Below are 20,022 nucleotides of genomic sequence, written 5' to 3'. Positions count from 1 at the left end.
GGTGGCATACCCACACCTTCCCTTTCATCCTCCTTGGGTCTCCCTCTCTAGCTTCCTGTCCCTCAGCCCCTTCAGGCTGTACAGCCTTGGCCCTGCCAGTGGCTCATCCCCGAAGCTTAGGTTCTTGTGGCAGGGAACCGATGGCCTTGGCCTTGGCCTTGGTGAGTGTGCAGGATGTGTGCGTGTTAATCCAGGTGGGGCAGGCTTCATCGAAGACACACACCCCCATGTATATGGAAAGCCCAGTTTATCGCCAGGTCCTGCTCTGTGTTCCTGCAGTAAGGTCAGGGAATGCCTTGGAAATAAGAATTAACCGCCGGGTACAGTTTATTGGTCTTCCCTGCGTTAACGGGCAATAATTCTCGTTCTGGGGCTGAACAGATTTTAATTAAACGGTGAACTCAAAGAGTCTTTGTGGTAGCTGACACCTCTTCATCGGTCCTCTGGCTCCTGGTGTCAGCAATTGGTTCTGTAAAAATATGCTGGGCAGGGCTTCCCCAAGCTCGGTGGAGCCAGGTCAGCAGCCCTCTCGGATTTCTCCCAACAGCATGAAACACGGAGGGATTGAGGTGCTGATGGACTTCCTGCTGCATCACACATCATTACACCTCTGGGCCTGCCGCTATATTAAGAATGTGCAAAGTGTCAGAGGAGCTGCTCCCACAGCATTTAATTCTGCCCTTCAAGCTCCAAGTACGGTGGTTTTGGAGTTGGGTTGAGGCCCCTCCCGAGAGGCCATTGCTCAGGTCCCAGTGCTGCCCACACTCTGGGCACAGTGCGTACCTTCTCTGGGCCTCTGCTTCCTTATCTGGAAAAGGGGAATAATTAACAGTTCCTGCCTGAAATGAGAAGTTGAAGTGAGATCAGGTGACCCAGTTAGCACTGTGCCTAATGCATAGAGAGCACTCACTAAATGGGGGTGATCATTTATGAATTAATTCCACGCCTCTTTTAAATTTTTTTCTGTCCCTATACTGTGGACTCCTCTCTGTGCCACCTCCATGTCACCATCCTCCCACAATCCTTCACTCATAGTAACAATCAAGTACTATACAGACCTTTCTAAATACTTTCCCCCATGGTTATGTAATCCTGTAGAGAGAAATGTTACACTGTAAGGGACAATATTACCCTCATCTTCCTGCATTTTACATTTCTAACATGGCAATACCATGTAGAAATGCTTCAAGTTCTTAAGCAGCACTTGCATTTGCTCTTTATAATAGCTGCGTAAAACACAGTGGTGTGGGTGTACCATAATTTTGGCCAGGCCATTGCTGATGCGCATTCCCTTTGTTTCTGTGCTTTTTCCCCCCCCCAAAATTACTATTTTTATTGATAGCCTTCTTTAATTAGATTGCAGGTATCCAACCTGCTTCACTACCTTGTTAACTTAAGCTCTAAGCCTTTGCGAATGAATATGAAGTAGCATTAGCATAATGACACCTCTGGCCCAGATAGGAGATGCATTTTCTGAGGGTTCTCACTGGGTTGGCACAATGTTGAACTGTCTACCTTAAATGCCTTTTGATTATAAAAGTGATTAATAGATTCATCACCCTCAATATAGATCAGTTGTGCTTCGTGAGTACCCTTTACAAAATAAGAGGGAAGGTTCATGTTTTTTCATTTTAAGGATCTTTGTTGTCAGCATGTGGGGCTCTTGGATCCACTGGCCCGTTTCTTTTTCAGGTGGTACTTTAATTACAGAATATATCTGGCTCCGTGAAACTTACAGTGGTATACCTAGATTGAGGTTCTACTTCTCTATTGCTACATAACAAGCCACCCTAAACATAATGCCTTAAAATGACAAACTCTAGTTTACTGAAGTTCATGTGAATGGCTCTCCTGCCAGTCTTTTTTTTTTTTTTTTTTTAAGATTTTGTTTATTTATGAGAAACAGAGAGAGAGAGAGAGAGGCAGAGACATAGGCAAAAGGAGAAGCAGGCTCTCTGCAGGGAGCCCAATGTGGGACTTGATCCTGGGACTCCAGGATCACTCCCTGAGCCAAAGGCAGAAGATCAAATGTTAAGCCATCCAGGCATCCCACCTTCCCTGATACCTTTAGCTGACTTCTACTTGTGGTACTTTGGCTAGAGAACTCCATGGTCTGACCCCCTGTCCAGGGAAGTCTTGGAAATGCAGTTTTTATTTTTTAATTCTTAAAAAAAAAATTTAAAGAATTTATTCATTCATGAGAGACACACAGAGAGAGGCAGAGACATAGGCAGAGGGAGAAGCAGGCTCCCCCACAGGGAGCCTGATGTAGGACTCGATCCCAGGACCCTAGGATCACCACCTGAACCAAGGGCAGGCACTGAACCAGTGAGCCACCCAGGTGCCCAGAAATACAGTTTTTAAAGCCGAGCTTCACTCACCACCCTGAGTGAAGGATCAGTACTGAAGAAGGGAGAACGGACACGCAAGTAGGCATCTAGATGCAGTCTGTTCAGCCAGCCTAAGAAGCAGTGAGGCAGTTTGTACTCATTTACCATCTGCTTAGTAAGTACTTGGGATAGGCAACAGACCTGGCCGCCTACAGAGGCTTCAAGTGTTGGGGAAGGAAGCACATCTGGGGGTTAAAACTGATCATTTACAGACCTTGACTAGATCATTGCTCAGCTCACACTTCCCATGTAGATGTTTGAAGTTAGACTAAAATGATAATAGTAATAAGGGCTTACCTTGTGTAGAGGACTATGAACCAACCCACTGGATCTCCACAATGGCCTCCTGAAGCAGGCACCATTACCACTCTCCTGGCCTCCCTCCCTCCTGCTCTTAGGGAGTAGTGCTGTCGACGTGCGTCTGGTGGTCTGGCTCTGGAGTCCATGAACCACGGCACTATACTTTTTGAGTTTATTACAGGAGACATTTCTTGTGGAAATGAATACGTAAGTGACAGCAGCACAAAACATGAAGCAGAAACCACCTACTACTTCATCCCCTCCACTCCTGCTTCCTGCCTCATTGGCCCCATCTGTCAGTAACTTGGTGTACATCCTTATGCACCTCTTTCTAAATGTATTCCATTTTTTAAAGATGGCCTTTGGGCACACAGCATCACATTAATCAGAATCCCTCCTTGGTGCACTGGTATTCTGGGTTCCCGCAAAAGTGCCTCTCTATTGTAACCAACAGCCATTGGCCTGTTGCCTACCCAGGAATTAGAACATCAGCAACAACACATGAACCTGTGTTGTGGTCCCGTTCCATCCTCTGTCTTCTCTCCCAGGGGTCACCACCATCTTGAACTTTTTATCATCCTGTATTTAAAAAGATTTATTTTTGAACTTTATACACATGGTATTGTACTGTATATAGTCTTGTGGGACTTGCACTTTTCACATGATACTGTGATTCTAAGATTGATCTGGACTGTTTTTTTTTCTTTTTTTTTTTTTTTAAAGATTTTATTTATTTATTCATGAGAGACACACAGAAAGAGGCAGAGACACAGGCAGAAGGAGAAGCAGGCTCCATGCAGGGAGCCCAATGTGGGACTCGATTCCGGGTCTCCAGGATAACGCCCTGGGCTAAAGGTGGTGCTAAACCACCGAGCCACCCAGGCTGCCCCCAGACTGGTTTTTGCTGCTGTGTTGGTTGAATATACCACATTTTTGTGTCAGTTATTTGCTTGCCAATGAACAGTTCATAAGTTTCTAGATTCTTTGCTATTCGTGGGCTGCTGTGAATGTTGTTCCCCACATTTCCTCATATGCATCGATGAGAATTTCTTTTGGGTTTGTACTAGGCATGAGATTGATGGGTTGGGGGATGTGAGCATCTTTGACTTCCATCAGATATTGTCAGACTGTTCTCTGAACATTATTGCCAAGGCTTGGTTTGGTAAAGCTTTTTTATTTTTTACCACACATGAGATGGGATCTCATTGTGATTTCAGTTGTGCCTCTCTGAAGACTAATAAGCCTGAATATCTTTTTCTTCTGGATGAAGCTTGCTCATCACTTTTGCTGCTTTTTCATACCAATTTGTAGGTGTTCTTTATGTACACTTGATCCTTAAACAGTGTGAGGGTTGGGGCGCATATCTACCTGTGTAGTTGAAAATCCATGTATAACTTTTCACTCCCCAGAAACTTAACTAATTAATTGCATACCGTTGACTTGGAAGCCTTGCCAATAACATAAACAGTCAATCGACACGTGTTTTGTGTGTCCTGTGTATTATATAGTGTATTCTTAAAGTAAGCCGGAAAAAAGAAAATGTTACTGAAAGAAATCATGAGAAGAGAAAGTGCATTTATAGTTAGAACTATATAGACGGACTTGCATAGTTCAAACCTGTGTCATTTTGGGGTCACCTGTACTCTGGTTACTAATCCTGGGGCAGCAGCCTACTTAACCTAATTGAAAATCTTGTGATTCTCATGTCATCATTTCCTTGGTTGTTTCCTTTACCGTGTTCACCCTCTCACCAACTCCACAATAGCTCTTGGTGTATTTTCTGCAGCTCACAGTGATTCTTCTTTGGAATAGTCCTCAATTTGTGGATGTTTTTATACAGTTATGTAGATATAGGACCCATTCACTCTCTGTAGAGCTTTTTGAGCTTAGTGTATCAGTTTGATTAGGTTCAACTGCACATAATAGAAAACTGCATATAAAACAAAATGACAATGGCCTAAGTGAGATAGAAGTTTATTTCTCTATCACATAAAGGAGCCCAGTGATAAGCAGGCCAAGGCTGCATTCTTACCATGGAGCCATGCTGCTCCTACCTCTTTGATCCATCATCCTTTTCCTACCACCTCATGATGTAAGATGGCTGCTCAGGCTCCAGCCATTGCATCCCAGCAAGCAGGACAGAAGGGATGAAGATGGGCACTCAGTCTCTCTGAAAAGACTTAATGGAAGTCGCACACAAATATTCTACTAACAGACTTGCTCAGAACTCAGTTGCAGTACCATATATGGCTTCAAGGGGTCTGGGAAATGTATTCTTTATTTCACATGGCCTTGTTCTGAGCTAAAAATCAGATTCTGCTAAGTTAAACAGGGAGACTCCCCTTTTGTATTGGATTAGGCAGCCAGTAGCTTTACTAGTTCAGAAGTATTCCCTAAAACTGGCTTTTAAAGAAGTTGCTGGACACAAGGATGGTGCTTCAAGATGATGCCCCTTTTGATTCTTTGATTTATTACACAAATATTTTGTGAGCATCTGTTTTGTACAGGCACTGTTCTGAGAGTTGGAAGACAGTAACGAACAAAACAAATGAGATTTCCACCCTCGTGCAGCTTATGTTGTTAAAGGGAAGATAGATAATAAAGAAAGAAGGAATATAGAGTGAGTCCAAAAGAGATAATAGGTGTGAAAAACAATAAAGAAGGCTACGCACAATGAGAGTAAGTAGCACATGGTGTTCCCTAATTAATTTTTGAAGACATGCGGTGCTGTTTTAGAGAGTGGGGTTAGGGCAGACTGTTTTCAGATGACATTGGAGCAGAGGTGAAGAAGGGGAGTGGGGGAAAAAAAGAGGGGGAGTGGGGGAGTCATGTGGGTTTCTTGGGTAGAGCATTTGGGGCAAGATAAGGATGGGGAGTGAGGGAGGGAGCAGAGGTGGGGGTTGAGGATGAGAGAGGCCGGTAGTGCTGGGCCCAGGGGGCCACAGTGATGACTCTGGCTTTACCCAGACTGACACAAAGTCCCAGGAGGAAGACGTCATCTGATTGTTAGCCCTGGGGAGTGACAGTGGACACGAGTCTTCTTCCCAGATTCAGGCTGTCTATTTAATTGCCTCTAGATACCTTGTGAAAAAAAAAATAGCTTCAACTCTTCTTAACCAGAACCACTCTGGTTTTATTTGTACAAGCCTACCTTACCCTACGGGATGATTTTAAAGTTAAATAGTTCAGTTTTTATCTATAAAAGAAGGATTTTTTTTTAAAGGGCACAATGACAATACTATGGCCCTGATTAAAATAACTAGCAATAATTGCTTGACGTCATTTAGAATCCAGTTAGTGCTAACATTTCCGATCATCTCATAAATGTCTTTCTAGAATTGATTTGTTCCAATCAAGGTCCACTGTGGGATTTGGTTCACATGCCTGTTAAGTGTCATTTAATCTGTGGGTCCCCCAGTCTTCCCTCCCCTTTTTTTGTATTGTTTATTTGTTGAGAAAAGCCCTATAATTTGTTGTGTAGATCTCCCACAATCTGTGTCTGGGATAGTATTTCTGTGGTGGTGGCACTCTAGTCCTTCTGTCCCTGCTGTGTTTTCTGAAAACGGGTGGTTGGGTTTGAAGACTGGATCAGATTCAGGTTTGAGATGTACACACACACACACACACACACACACACACGTGCACGCACACACATGCATGAACATATTTGTGTGTGTTTCGGGGGCAGGGATGGCAGAATATTCTCCTGGCTGTTGCTGTGTGTTCTGTCCATCAGCAGGTGGGTAAAGCCCGTGGCCTCTCTTGTGTCATGTTCTGTAGAGTTAATGGCTGTAAATCACCATTTCCTAGACCCATGATTTCACTTGGGGTTTGCAAAAATTCTGACATTTGTAATTCTGCCCTTCTCTTCATTTATTAGCTGGAATATTCCTCCAGAGAGAAACCTCCCTCATCTATTATTTAGGTATCCTGAGGGTACTGACTCTTTTGAACTTTTGTTTACATTAGAAATGAGTATCGAACAACTGGGCTGGTGGCTTCTGAGCTGGCAATTTTTCCTTCAGTGATTCAGATCTTCTTTGTTTTTGTGCTCATTCATTCGGCGTGTCCTGGTCTCTGCTACTGGCACGCCTGGTCTTGGATTCAGGAATAAACTGATGAACCATCACAGATAGCTCATTGTTTAGGCACAGGTGCTTCAGGCCTTACCTTCGGCCAGGTGGAGCTGTGTGTGTGTGTGTGTGTGTGTGTGTGTGTGTGTGTGTGTGTTACCCTGTGTAACCAGGGAGAGACGACTCGAAGCTGTTGTTGACATTTCCAGTTTTGTTCTCTCTCCCTGGCCATGTATCTTCAGACCTACAGCCTCTAGAGAGTTCTTGCTCCACACCAGGGGATTAAAACCCTTACGCTTAGGGCAAGAGGTTTTTCTGAGCATCTGAATTTCTTCTGATCTGAAACTCCATTCCTAGACAAAAGAACAAAAAAGGGCTCTGCCTCCTTGGAGAGGCTCTCCTTCTAGTAGCCTGGCCAGGGGCAAGCTCTGACCCCAGGCACTGTTGTCTGGGTCATAAATTCTTTAGAGCACTAGCACGCATGAAATCATTTGGATGCCTTGGGATCAGTTACGCATTATATTGCACGCTACCTAAGGGCTTTCTTTTCTTCTGGAGATTACAACACATTTACCTCCTCTAGGGGGGAAAAGATTTGATGTGGAATGATGTCGAATTCACTAATTCATTCAGTCACTGACTTGTTCCTTTGGCAGATATTTAGTGAGCATCATGGGCATTCTGAGGGCTGGGGTCTAAGCCTGAGAACGCCTGTCCTCCTGGCGTTGAGGCTCATGTTAAAGGACACAGAGGATAAAGTAGTAAACAAATTAATAAGATATTTCAGGTGGGGATAAACAATGCTCCGAAGTGATTAAAGCAGAGTGATGAGAGACACCTGGAAGGTGGAGGTGGCTGTGGGAGGCTGAAGAGCTGGGGAGCTCGTAGGAGAGCTTTGCTGGGGGTGGGGGGGGTGACACAGCTGAGACTGGGGCGGTACAAAGGTGCCAGCCTTGTGAGAGATCTAGGAGAAGAGGCGTCCTGGCAGAAAGAACAGCAAGTGCAGAGGTGCTGAGGCAGGAATGAGTTAGGTGTGTGGACGAACAGTAGTATAGCCCATGTGGCTGGAGCGTCATGGGGGGTGGCGAGGTTGGAGCCTGGTAGAGGGTTCAGACTTTCATTCCGAGCGTTCTCGCTGTCATCATCTTGGACACTAGATGGAGGAGTGGCAGTGGCACAAGGAGGGAGGCAGCCTTTCCTGGAGGGAGGAGAGGGGTGCGGTAACAACCTCAGTGGTGGCATTGGGGCTTAAGAGAAGTGCATGGGCTTGACAGCTGCTAAGGTCAGTGGGTGACCAGTGGGGTGAGAGATTTTTCCAGGGGTTTCGGGCTTTGTTCTGCAGGTTCAGATGGATGGCAGTAATGACAGTCCCTAGTCCCCTTTAACAGGGGCTGAGGAGTCTTACACACACGTCTCATTTAACCTTCTTTATGGTAGACTCTTATTCCCAATTTTGCAGATGAGGAAACTGAGGCCTGGGAAAATTAAGCACTTGATCCTTGTCACTCAGCGAATGGACACTGGGTTGGAACCTGGGTAGGCTGACCTGCATTCTTTTTTTTTTTTTTTTTTGGCTGACCTGCATTCTGACCATGCTGCCCTTTCTCTCCAGCCTTAGCTAGTTGCTTTTTTTTTTTTTTTTAATTTTATTTATTTATTCATGAGAGAGAGAGAGTGGCAGAGAGATAGGCAGAGGGAGAAGCAGGCTCCATGCAGGGAGTCCGATGTGGGACTCAGTCCCAGATCCCTGGATCACGCCCTGCTCAACCACTCAGCCACCCAGGCGTCCCAGCTCCAGCTGTTAATTCATGAAGCTGACCCAGCCTGTGCCCAGGAGGAACTGATGCCAGAGTCCCCCATTTATGAAATCAGGAGGTCCACATAGGTGGCTCTTTCACCATCCCCACTAACCTAGATCTTGACATGTCTTTTATTACAGTATTTATTACAGGGCAGAAAACAGGGACCTTCTGGGTGCTGACGCAGACATCACTTGACACGAGGGCCAGATCGGGTGTAGATAGGCCCCTGGACTTTGAGCTCCTGAGCCTAACTGATTGGGCTGAAAGTGTCCTTGCCATCAGACCCTTCTTATCTCCTCCTCCAGCGATCCACATGGACAAGGAGCTCACCCTTATGCTACTCAGCCATATGGCTTTACTTAGTGTCCTCTAGGAGAGAGGTGCACCCCGCCCCCCATCTCTGTCTTTACATAGGGGAGGTGAAACGAGCTGCTCAGTTTGGTCCTGCTTGCTGCTCAGCTCTCAGGGGGCACTGGTAGATGCTGATCACTTCTGCTCCTTTTTGTATTTAGGTTGCATGGCAGAAATTTCATATTGATCGATTTTTTTTTTTTTATTGATTTAAAACTTAAAGAAGCCATCTGCTGATTGTAAACATTTCAAGCCAGAGAGCAGTATGTAAAGCAAAGCATGGCAATTCCTTGTTCCTGGTGACCCTCTCTCACCTGCTGGCAGTGACATTAAGTGTGCCCTTCTTGCTGTGTGTGCGTACATTGCGTTTAAGAGCTTGGGCTCTGGGGCCACAGTGCTTGGGTTCAAACCCCAGTTTTGTTGTGTACTGACTTGGGCCTTAATCATTCAGTGCCTCACTTTCCCCATCTGTAAAATGGCAGTGATGGTCTTAACCCCTTGGCTTGTAAGGATTCATTGTGTCAATATATGTAAAAGTTAGAGTGGCACCTGGCATGTGATAAGCACTCACATATTAGCCAGTTTTATTACAGACATGTGTGCTGATAGTTGTTTGTTTTACAAACATAGTCTCTAGGTATGTTGTTCTACAGATTGCACTTTCTTTTAAGGATCTGCCTTCGAGAGCCTACCGAGGCAGTGGGTCGAGGTCAGCCATGTTCTTTTTTTCCTTTTTTCATATTTTATTTACTTATCAGAGATAGAGAGCGCGCACGCACACGCATGAGCAAGGGGGAGGGGCAGAGGGCTAGGGAGAAGCAAACTCCCAGCTAAGCAGGGGGCCCCGACAAACACTACTACTTGGGGGCTTGATCCCAGGACCTGAAGATCATGACCTGATGAGCTGAAGGCAAGCAAGCACCTAACCGATTGAGCCACCCAGGCGTCCCAGCCGCATTCTTTTTAATAACTTCATAATGTGCCATCCTGGCCTGCCCTAGTGCTGGACATTCTGTTCATTTCTACCTTTCCTTGTGATTATGACTCTGAACATCTCCACACAGAAACCTTTGTTTGATTCTTAGATTTTTGTTAGGACAAAGCCCTGGAGTTGCAATTACTGAAACAAAGTGTATAAAAAAATTTTTTTTTTTTTATATAAAAATGTTTAAAGACTTGTGCTGTTCCGTTGCTGACTTGTCTTGTTTCTGAGCCATCTGCATTTCCTCCTTTGTTGCCTGTTTTTCTAGGGGGTAGATTTTAATTTTTACTGATTTGTAGGGGAACTTCATATTACTGAAGGTAGAAATCAAGTGTTAGAGGTTGCAGATTTACATCTCTAGTGAGTTGTTTACCTTTTAATTTTGTTGTTATTAACATCGTATTGAGGTTTATTGATGATGTTTGCTTTTATGCTTTGGCCTTTAAGATGAGATAAACACTCATCTTTTTTTTTTTTTTAAACACTCATCTTAACTAGATATTTTTTCCTAGTTACTTTATAGCTTCTTTTTTTTTTTTTTTAATTTTATTTTTGAGTAATCTCTGTCCCCAACACAGGGCTCGAACTCTCCACCCTACACCAAGAATCACATGTAGAGCTTCATCATTTCCATCCAACATCTGGAATTTTTTTTCTTCTGGTGTTAGGTGTGGGATAAAGATCTTAAACCTCCCTCCTGCCAAGTTAACTGGTTGCCTCTTATGGCTTTGATCAAATAATACACCCTTTCCCACTGACCTGAAAAGCCAAGTACAATCCCGGGCCCGGTCTGTGTATTTTGAGCATTCACCTCTCAGTGCCCTGCCATCGCTCAGTGAAGCGAGTTGGTGACAGACAGCTCTTCCTGCCGTTCCTTGGCAGACCTTCCCTGTGTCCACCAGTGGTAGTCATTGTCAGTGATTGCTTCTGTGCTGTGGTTACTTGTGTCCGGCCTTCTCCCTACCTCGGCCAGGACATCCCTGACGGTGTTAAATGCCAGTGGAGGCCACAGGCAGGTGTGGGTGCCCTGAGATGTTTTATCCTGCAGGGCCCTCCTTAATGGGGGCCTGGTGAGGCAGGGCCCACAGTTTTTCTGGGAACTCTTAAGAAGCCCATGGTGGCCACTAAGTGGCAGTGTCAATGAAGGACCCCTCTGTCCCTGCTGCTGGGCCAGACCAGGGAAAAAAGCTGGCATCAAGGGTGACGACTTGAGTATAAGCAGCAGCAGGCAACATTCGGGAGCTTTGATTAATTGGGAAAAGAAAAAGGAAGAAAGAAAAAAGTCTTAGCTGCAGTGTTGTGGAAGCTCAGCAAGAAACTAGCATAGAAAAAAAAAAAGAAGCTAGTGTAGCAGACTCAGATGTGGAGAGGACAGCCTCAGAGTTGACTGCTGAGTCTCTGGAACTAGCTGCCTGCCTGGATGTCATGAGGCCTGATGTCAGATGGCCAGCTTTTACAGCTCAGCTTTGCCTTGTCTTGGCTGGGTGTCCTTGGGCAAGGAACTTAACCTCTCTGTGCCTTAGCTTCTGCATAATGGAACAATAGCTCCTACTCTAGGTTTTTGTGAGGCTTAAATGATCCATGCAAAGTGCTTAGAACTGTGGTTGGCACATAGCAAATAAACAAGTAAATGTTAGTCATGATTTCTTTCTCTGTAACCCCCACCGCCCCTTCTGCGTTTCGGAGGGTGAGGATGAAGGTCCCAGGAGATGTACTAAAGCATATGGGGGGAGATATCATCACTTAGGTATTTCCTGAACACCTACAATGTGGCACACAGTGCTAGGGCCACAGCAGGGCCCAGGATAGACACAGTCCCATGTCTGACGCTGACAATATGGTTGGAACTAGACCCTAAACAGATACAAAATGTAACGTAAGTAGTGAGATGTCCTGTGACTCAGACAGACTTGGGGACAGACAGAGTGGCAGAGGTGATCTGGACAGACCCCTGAAGAGGTGACTCTGATCAAGACCTGAATATAAGGAGCCAGCCATGGAAACATCTGGGAAAGAGCATTCCAGACAGCATAGCAAATGCAAAGGCCCTGAGGTAGGAGCTTGCAGAGCATGTTCTAAGTGCCAGGAGGCCACTGTGGCCAGAGGGCTATTAGGGCTGGGAAGGTGAGAATGGCCGAAGATGAGGGCGGAGAGAGAGCCAGGTAGGAAGTTCTTAGCCTAGGTTCTCTGAATTGAAAAATAACAGAAGCCCATGTCTGATCCATCCAGGACTAAAAGATTTCCAAGACGCCTAATGGAGCTTGGGACAGGCATTGTCTGCTGGTGTCATGATCAACAGGCTCAGGGCCCTGACAGTATTGCCTCTCTATTTTCCATTTCTACCTGTGTGTTCTCTTTGCTTCCTTCCTTCTCTAGGCTTTTCAGGCGTGTGGGTGTCCCAGAGCTCCTTCTCTGGGTCTCCAGTTCCCAGCCATGAGGAAAGATTTAACTGTCTCCATTCTGGGACAGCGGTCTCATTGGCCCAGCTTTGGTCAGTTGGCTACCTCTCATCCAGTGAGCTCTGGCAAGGCAATGAGTATGACACACACCTCTCGTAAAATGAAGACTTTCTTTGCCCTTCTGGTCTAGGGCATCATTCCTCTTTTATATGAAGCATTAATATGTTGTGGTTAAGAACGGGCCAGATGGCCTGGATTCAGAGCTCAGCTGCTTGCTAGCTGTGTGACCTTGGATTTATCACTTCACCTCTCTGGGCCTCCATTTCATAACCCGTAAAATGTGGATAATAAAGGTTTCTACCTCAAGGGGCCATTCAGAGCATTAAATAAGTTTGCATAAAGAATTTAGTTTGAGCCTGGTGCATAATAGGCACTCAGAAAGTACTATTTATCATCATCCTTCTTTTTGCTCCTGGACAGTGCTGGATAGGTCAAGCTAGGATTTGGGATTAGAAAGTGTGGAATTAGAAACCAAAAATCCAATCATGAAATGGGCAGAAAACATGAACAGAAATTTCACCGAAGAAGACATACACATGGCCAACAAGCACATGAAAAAATGCCCCGCATCACTTGCCATCAGGGAAATACAAATCAAAACTACAATGAGATACCACCTTACACCATTGAGAATGGCTAAAATTAACGAGACAGGAAACAACAAATGTTGGAGAGGATGTGGAGAAGGGGAAACTGTTGGTGGGAATACAAGCTGGTGCAGCCACTCTGGAAAACAGTGTGGAGGTTCCTCAAAAAGTTAAACATAGAGCTACCCTATGACCCAGCAATTGCACTACTGGGTATTTACCCCAAAGATACAGATATAGTGAAACACTGGGACACCTGCACCCCAATAGCAGCAATAACAGCAATGTCCACAATAGCCAGACTGTGGAAGGAGCCTCACTGTCCTTCGGAAAGATGAATGGATAAAGAAGATGTGGTATATTTATACAATGGAATATTACTCAGCCATCAGAAAGGACAAATACCCACGATTTGCTTCGATTCTGGATGGAACTGGAAGGTATTATGCTGAGTGAAATAAGTCAGTTGGAGGAGGACAATCATCATATGTTCACTCATACGGGGAATATAAGAAGTAGTAAAAAGGATTATAAGGGAAAAGAGGGAAACTGAGTAGGGAAAAATTAGGGAGACAAACCATGAGAGACTCCTTACTCTAGGAAACAAAGGGTTGCGGAAAGGGAGGTGGGCGAGGAGTTGGGGTAACTGGGTGACAAGCACTGAGGAGGCCCCTTGATGGGATGAGCACTGGGTGTTATATGTTGGCAAATTGAACTTCAATAAAAACAAAAAGACAAAAAAGAAAAAAAAAAAAAGAGAGAGAGAGTCTGGAATTGATCCCAGCTCCACCACCAACTAGTGATCTTAGCAAGTAACTTTTTTCTGCGGAGTAGGGAAAATAACAAGTCAGCAGGACTCATTCACTGGATGTGTGTGTGTTGGCTAAGGGTTAGAGTTACTGTGGAAATTCAGGTGATCCCAGGTGTCTGGGGCCTGTGCAGCTCCGACTCCTGACCTCACTCCCTGAGTGTGAACTAACGGCGAGGGTAGTGTTAGGACCTGCCTTGCCTCTTTCACAACGGCTTGTGCAGGGCAGAGCACCACACTGCTCCCTCTGAGCACATCTGTCGCCTCCTAGGACCTCCTAGGGCCTCCTAGGCTGTGAGCTCTGTGAGAGCAGGACCCAGGTCTGACCCCACCCCCGTCCCCAAGGCCCTTGGGCCTGCAGTGCCGAGCGGGACCCGGTGCAAGAATTCATTCACCTTCTTCAGTTTTTCCTCTTGTGAAAGATCTGAAACACAGCTTCTCAAGAAATGTTGCCTTTGTGTCCGATCACCCCTATTCCCTGGACGGTATGACTCTGAAACCTGGCTGGGAATCGGCACCTCCTAGGGAAGCTTATTAACAGTTGGGATTCTCTGGCTTTATTCCTAGAGCATCTGTGTGGGCAGGTGCAGTGGATATTGTCTGCTGTTTTGGCCCAGCAACCATTCATGGTCCTTTTGTGGTTTTTCTTTTGAGGATTGCTCCTCCACCATCCAGTTCATTCATTTGCTGAGCCCAACTGTGTGTATGACACTACCCACTCTGGGTCCAGGAAAAGGTGTGTGTGTGTGTGTGTGTGTGTGTGTGTGAGTCAATGAATCAGACAGAAGCCCTGCCCTGGAAAATGGAAGGAGGTAACTATCTTATAAGTTATAAATTATAAGTTATATAATAGATAACTGTACATTAGCTAACAGGATTATAGCACTGGCACTTTCTGATTTCAATAATTACCCTGTAATTGAGAGAATATCTTTGTTCTTAGTAGACACCCACTGACTTCTGTAGAGCTTAAAAGCAAGAACAAATTCATGGAAAAAGGGAGGCAAACCAGTATCGGCTGAACTACATAAAAATGTCTAAAATATTTTTTTCTTTTTTTCAGGGTGGGGGTATTGTCATGAAGACTCAGCCATAATGAAATGCTCTGTTGTACAGAATAGGTTTCTGCTCAGCCAGTCAGTGCTTATATGCACAATTTTGAGTTTAAAGATTCTAAAAACTTCAATAGGTAGGATGTTTGTAGATTATTTTCATTTTTTTCTTTGTATTTTGCATATTTTGGGGGAAAGAACTTTTAGAAACTGGAGTAAAAACAACTTTTAAAAAGCACCCTCCTCTTCCCCTGCCTCATGGAGCATTCTGGCCCATGTGGTTTGGATGTGGAACTGGAGCAGTCAGGGGCCTTTCACATTGTTCCGCTCCTCTCTGCCCCAGTGATTGGCTTGGGAAAGGCCTCATGAGTCACGTTAGCCTGTTCAGAATTTATACACATCTCTTGCTAGAGCTGCCAGGAAAGAGGTGCTTTCTTTCTACTGGGGTGCTAAATTGTTGGGTGGGCATAAGTCTAATGTTGCGAGTGGCCACATTTGCCCAGAGTCAGATAGAAAGGACATTGGGAATGATTGATCAGTTCTTTGGATAACTGAAAATCACAATAACCCCTTAACTTTTTGGTAACATGAGCCAAAGAAATTGCTTTTCCTTTTTTTTCTCGAGCCAGTTTGAGTTGGGTCTCTGCCACTTGTAGCCAAGAGTCCTATAAGTAATATGGTAATTCTCGTGGGCTCTACAACCCGTATTTTAAAATTCTCCACAAATAGTCTGTATGAAATCGGCTGTTTGAGAAACACTTTGCTAGACTTTTCTGAGTGGTGGTCCTCAGACTTCAGTGAGCAACAGACTTGGTCTGGGGAACTTGTTAAAAATATAGAAGCTCTCTTCCACACTGACAGTGATTCCGGAGCTTGCGTTTATCTGAGTTTTGAGCAACATCCTGGGTAATTGGACGTACATCAGAGTTTGAGAACCACTCTGATATGGTGCAGGGATCATGCCTAGCCTAGGGCCTTACCCACAGAGGAGGCCCAGGGTCTTTTTCAAATGAGGGAAAGTAGTGTGAGTCTGGACCTTCTTTGGAAAATCATTCCTTTCCTGCCTGTTACCCAGCCTTGCAGCTCCCATCGTGATTTAGGGGAAATTTGGTTAAATATGTGAGCTTTATTAACATAATGGTTTTATTACTGTGTAGCCCCACAGGTAACTTTGGAAAGGGCTGGATATAGTGCATGTTGAAATGTTGCTTCAGATCCAGAACAGAGTCATCTCTTGAAGAAGAGTTTTTGGTAATAGTGGAAACTATTCAAAAGGGTAATTACTCACTGCCTTAGTCCCAAATAATTTATGGTGAATATTTCCCTCCTGTGTGTGTGTGTGTGTGTGTGTGTGTGTGTGTACATGTACACACTTATACCCGTACTTACTTGAAGGTGAAGGAAGGGCCACAGCTCTTTTACTTGGGTGAAAGGGAATCTTTTGAGTTGACCCATTGGGCCAGAAAATCCCTTTTCAAACACTGTCTTGTAGCAGCTTTGCCTTTGAGGCCCCTGAGAGCAGAGAGGAAGGGGGTGTGGAGCCTGACTGGCTGCCCTGTTTGGCTCTAACCCCAGGCACGTGTGACTTTGCCATTGTCTGAAGTCTTTTCCCCCCAGGATTTGTACCCCATGCTGAGTTCCTGTAGCTCAGCCACCAGGAATGAGGGAGTGGGCTGGCTAGGATTATTCAAATTTAAACCGATCATCTTCAAATATTTTTGTTGGTGTTCCCTCAAAAGAATTTTGATAAACCGAACCTCCTTGTGCAATCTTAGGGCAACTTTAACATGTCATCATTTGTGGGAGCAAGAAAGTAGTACATACTTTGTAAGATGAGATAAGATGGGGATTGACTGCAGTTGAAATAAATATTTGACAATATGGTTAGGTAAAATACATTTGCCACCACTTTATTGTATAAAGCACACACAATCTGAAAGAAATCACATACACTTTCCCCTGGGAATTTTTTCTAGAGGACTTAGAATTTTGATGGCTCTGTAAAACATTCCATTTAAGCAAATCGGGGCCACTAACCTATACAACTTTGAGTGTTTGGAATTTAGGGGATCCTAGCTTGGGCCAGAATATCCTGTTTTTAAAGCCAAGATTCATATTTCACAGAAGGATGTGTAAGTCAGAGAAGGACAGGCAAGCCTGGGGGCTTAAGGAGCTTTATTATTCATTAAAGACAACTTCCTTCCAACCAATATTTTGATGTTTTGTGTTGTTTGGAGTCCTAGAGGCTTATATGCACCCTGTGCAGTGCTTTTTGGGATGAGGCAGGCAGCTGTACAGTAGAGGATGGACAGCTGGGAAGGCAGGCTGGTTTGTAGTCAGATCAGTTTCAGCAAGGGGAACTTGGGGCCATTGAGGGTCTAAACATTGCTTCCCTTGAAAACATTTGTGGGGCAGCCCGGGTGGTTCAGCAGTTTAGCGCTGCCTTCACCCCAGGGCGTGGTCCTGGAGACCCAGGGTTGAGTCCCATGTCAGGCTCTGCATGGAGCCTGCTTCTCCCTCTGCCTGTGTCTCTGCCTCTCTCTCTCTCTCGCTGGTCTCTCATGAATAAATAGATGGAATCTTAAAAAAAAAAAAAAATTTGTGCCCTTGGGTCCATTAAGTCTCCATAAGGGCACCTGGGTGGCTTAGTTCGTTTAAACATCTGACTCTTGATTTTAGCTCAGGTCATGATCTCAGGATTGTGAGATGGAACCCCATGTCAGGATCCCCATTTAGCGTGGAGTCTGCTTGAGATTCTCTCTCTCCCTCTGCCCCTTCCCCTCCTTTGCACTCTCTTTCTAATTAATTAATTAATTAATTAATTATCTTTAAAAAAACAAAAGTCTCCATAAACACCTAGGGATAAGCACATTCAAGCCTGAGGACTGTCAGTTTAAAAAAATCTGGGTGTTTCTTATCTCATAGAGGAGGAAGTCCAAAGGTTACAGAGATGGTTGATTGGCTCACCACCACCACCACCACCACCACCACCACCACCACCACCACTACCACCACCACAGACCCAGTTTATCTCATTTCCTGATTCCGGAGACTTCTTCCTGTGTGTAGCCCTAGCCTGATCCCCGGAGCACTCAGGCAGTGTTGGGCATCCTGGCCAGACAAGAGAGTGTCTAATTTTAGTGTATGTGCTCCTGAAGCAAGCACTGTGACAAGAGAGTGTCTAAAGCAGTAGGGAGCTGGGCACCTGTCTCCGGAAACCCTGGCAACTCTCTCCATATATCTCATTGGCCCAACTCATTTAGGCTAGCCTATCTCCTAGAGGTGAGTAACTAATATGTTAAGATGTAAAATGCTTCAAAAAAATTACTTTCTGAGCACTGAACAGTTAACATGGTGGCAAAAAAATCAGCTTGCACAGCCTTCACACCACCATTCCCCTCTGGTCAACAGCATCTTGAACTTTATCACCTCTCTTGACCTAAGTCAGCCTTTTCATGTCCTCACATGGTTTTGACCTTCGACTAAATTGTATTTAAAATGTAATCTTGAGACATTCTGCTTATCTTTGTGTTAAAAATGTTATATTGAGTTTCGAGAGTATGCAGTTTTCCCAGATAAAAATTAGATGAAGAATATGCAAAGAATTATATACATTCCACAGAGCTTGACATTAAAACCAAAAAGACATTTTACTGGGGGAAAAAATATTAACCTGGAAGACATTCTTTGCAGTGGCCCCTGACCCATTGTAAGCCCCTAATAAATGTTGCTGTTGAATGAATTAGATGGTGAGTGAATTAAGAGGTAGTACAAGATAGTGATTGAATTGACAACTTTTAAGAGCCCTGGAATCAGACCTAAGTTCTAATCCTGCCTCTGCCACCTTCCAACTGTGTGTCCTTGAACAAATCATTTAACTTGTCTGAGCCTCAGTTAATATCCTAGGAAAAAGAGGATTAACCCAAAGGGTACTGAATCAGTAAGGATAACTTAGGTTCTGCTGCTTTAACAAATAACTATTATAGCTCAGTGGCTTAAAAGACTTCTCATTAAATTTCCCTAATACCATATGTTTTTCATGGTTTGGTGATGGTCTCTGCTCTATATCATTTTCATTTGGGGATCCAGGTTCCACCATCTGGACCAGGCTCATCTATGCAGTAAGGGGAAGATAGGGGTTCGTACATCGGCTCTCAAATGACCCCACATGGAACCTGACCCCCATTGCTTCTGCTCATGTTTCACTGGCAAAAGCAAATCTTATAGCCAACTTCAGGGTGGTAAGAAAGTGCAATTCTACTCTGTGCCTGAAAAGTGAATCAGAAATAATAGTAAGAATACTATCATCTACCACAATTGCCCTAAAGTTTAAATAAGGTAAATTGTATGAAGCAGTCATCATTAAGTCACAAATAAAAAGTAGGAAATGTAAGTGCTAGTTTGTTATGGTTGACAGTGATGATAGGAGAATAAGTGGTTACTACTTTCATCCTGCAAATTGCAGTGGGGGCCAGAGTCACCAAGCTCATGACTAAGGTTCCAGTCTCAGTTCCTACTTTACTAACCCTGTTAATAATAAGAGTGGTTATAGTAGTGAACTCCTGATGATTTGATGTTCACGCATGGAAGGGATCAGTCCAGAGCCTGAGCTGGACACAATCAAAAGTGAGTTGTTACTCAAAAATAATAAAATGCTCAGGAATAAGCTTAACCAAGGAAGTGGAAGACACATACTCTGAAAACTATAAAACATTGATGAAAGAAATTGAAGATGACACAAACAAATGGAAAGATATTCCGTGCTCATGGATTGAGAGAACAGATATTGTTAAAATGTCCATACTACCCAAAGCAATCAATAGATTTCATGAAATCTATCAAAATACCAATAGCATTTTTCACAGAACTAGAACAAATAATCCTTAAATTTGTTTGGAACCACAAAAGACCCAGAAGAGCCAAAGCAGTCCTGAAAAGGAACAAAGCTGGAGGCATCATGGTTCCAGACTTCAAGTTATATTAGAAAGGTGTAGTAATCAAATCAGTATAGTACTGACACAAAAAGAGACACAGATCAGTGAGACAAAATAGCCCAGAAATAAACCCACAATAATATGGCCAATTAGTCTCTGACAAAGGAGGCAAGAATATGCAATGAGAAAAAGACAATCTCTTCAACAAATGGTGTTGGGAAAACTGGACAGCTACATGCAAAAGAATGAAGTTGGACTACTTTCTTGCACTCTACGCAGAAATA

At 44.3% G+C, this 20,022-nt stretch overlaps 1 protein-coding gene across 3 annotated transcripts in view; it reads left to right on the top strand.

The window, feature by feature from the left end:
* SIPA1L3 (signal induced proliferation associated 1 like 3) overlaps positions 1–20,022 on the top strand; it is a 234,216-nt gene that overhangs the window by 15,919 nt on the left and 198,275 nt on the right. The window lies entirely within an intron of this gene.

Source organism: Vulpes lagopus, chromosome 2, assembly GCF_018345385.1.
Source record: "Vulpes lagopus strain Blue_001 chromosome 2, ASM1834538v1, whole genome shotgun sequence".
NCBI classification, from domain to species: Eukaryota; Metazoa; Chordata; class Mammalia; order Carnivora; family Canidae; genus Vulpes; species Vulpes lagopus.
Note: the sequence above shows the minus strand (reverse complement) of the source record. Positions and strands in the feature narration are given on the sequence as shown.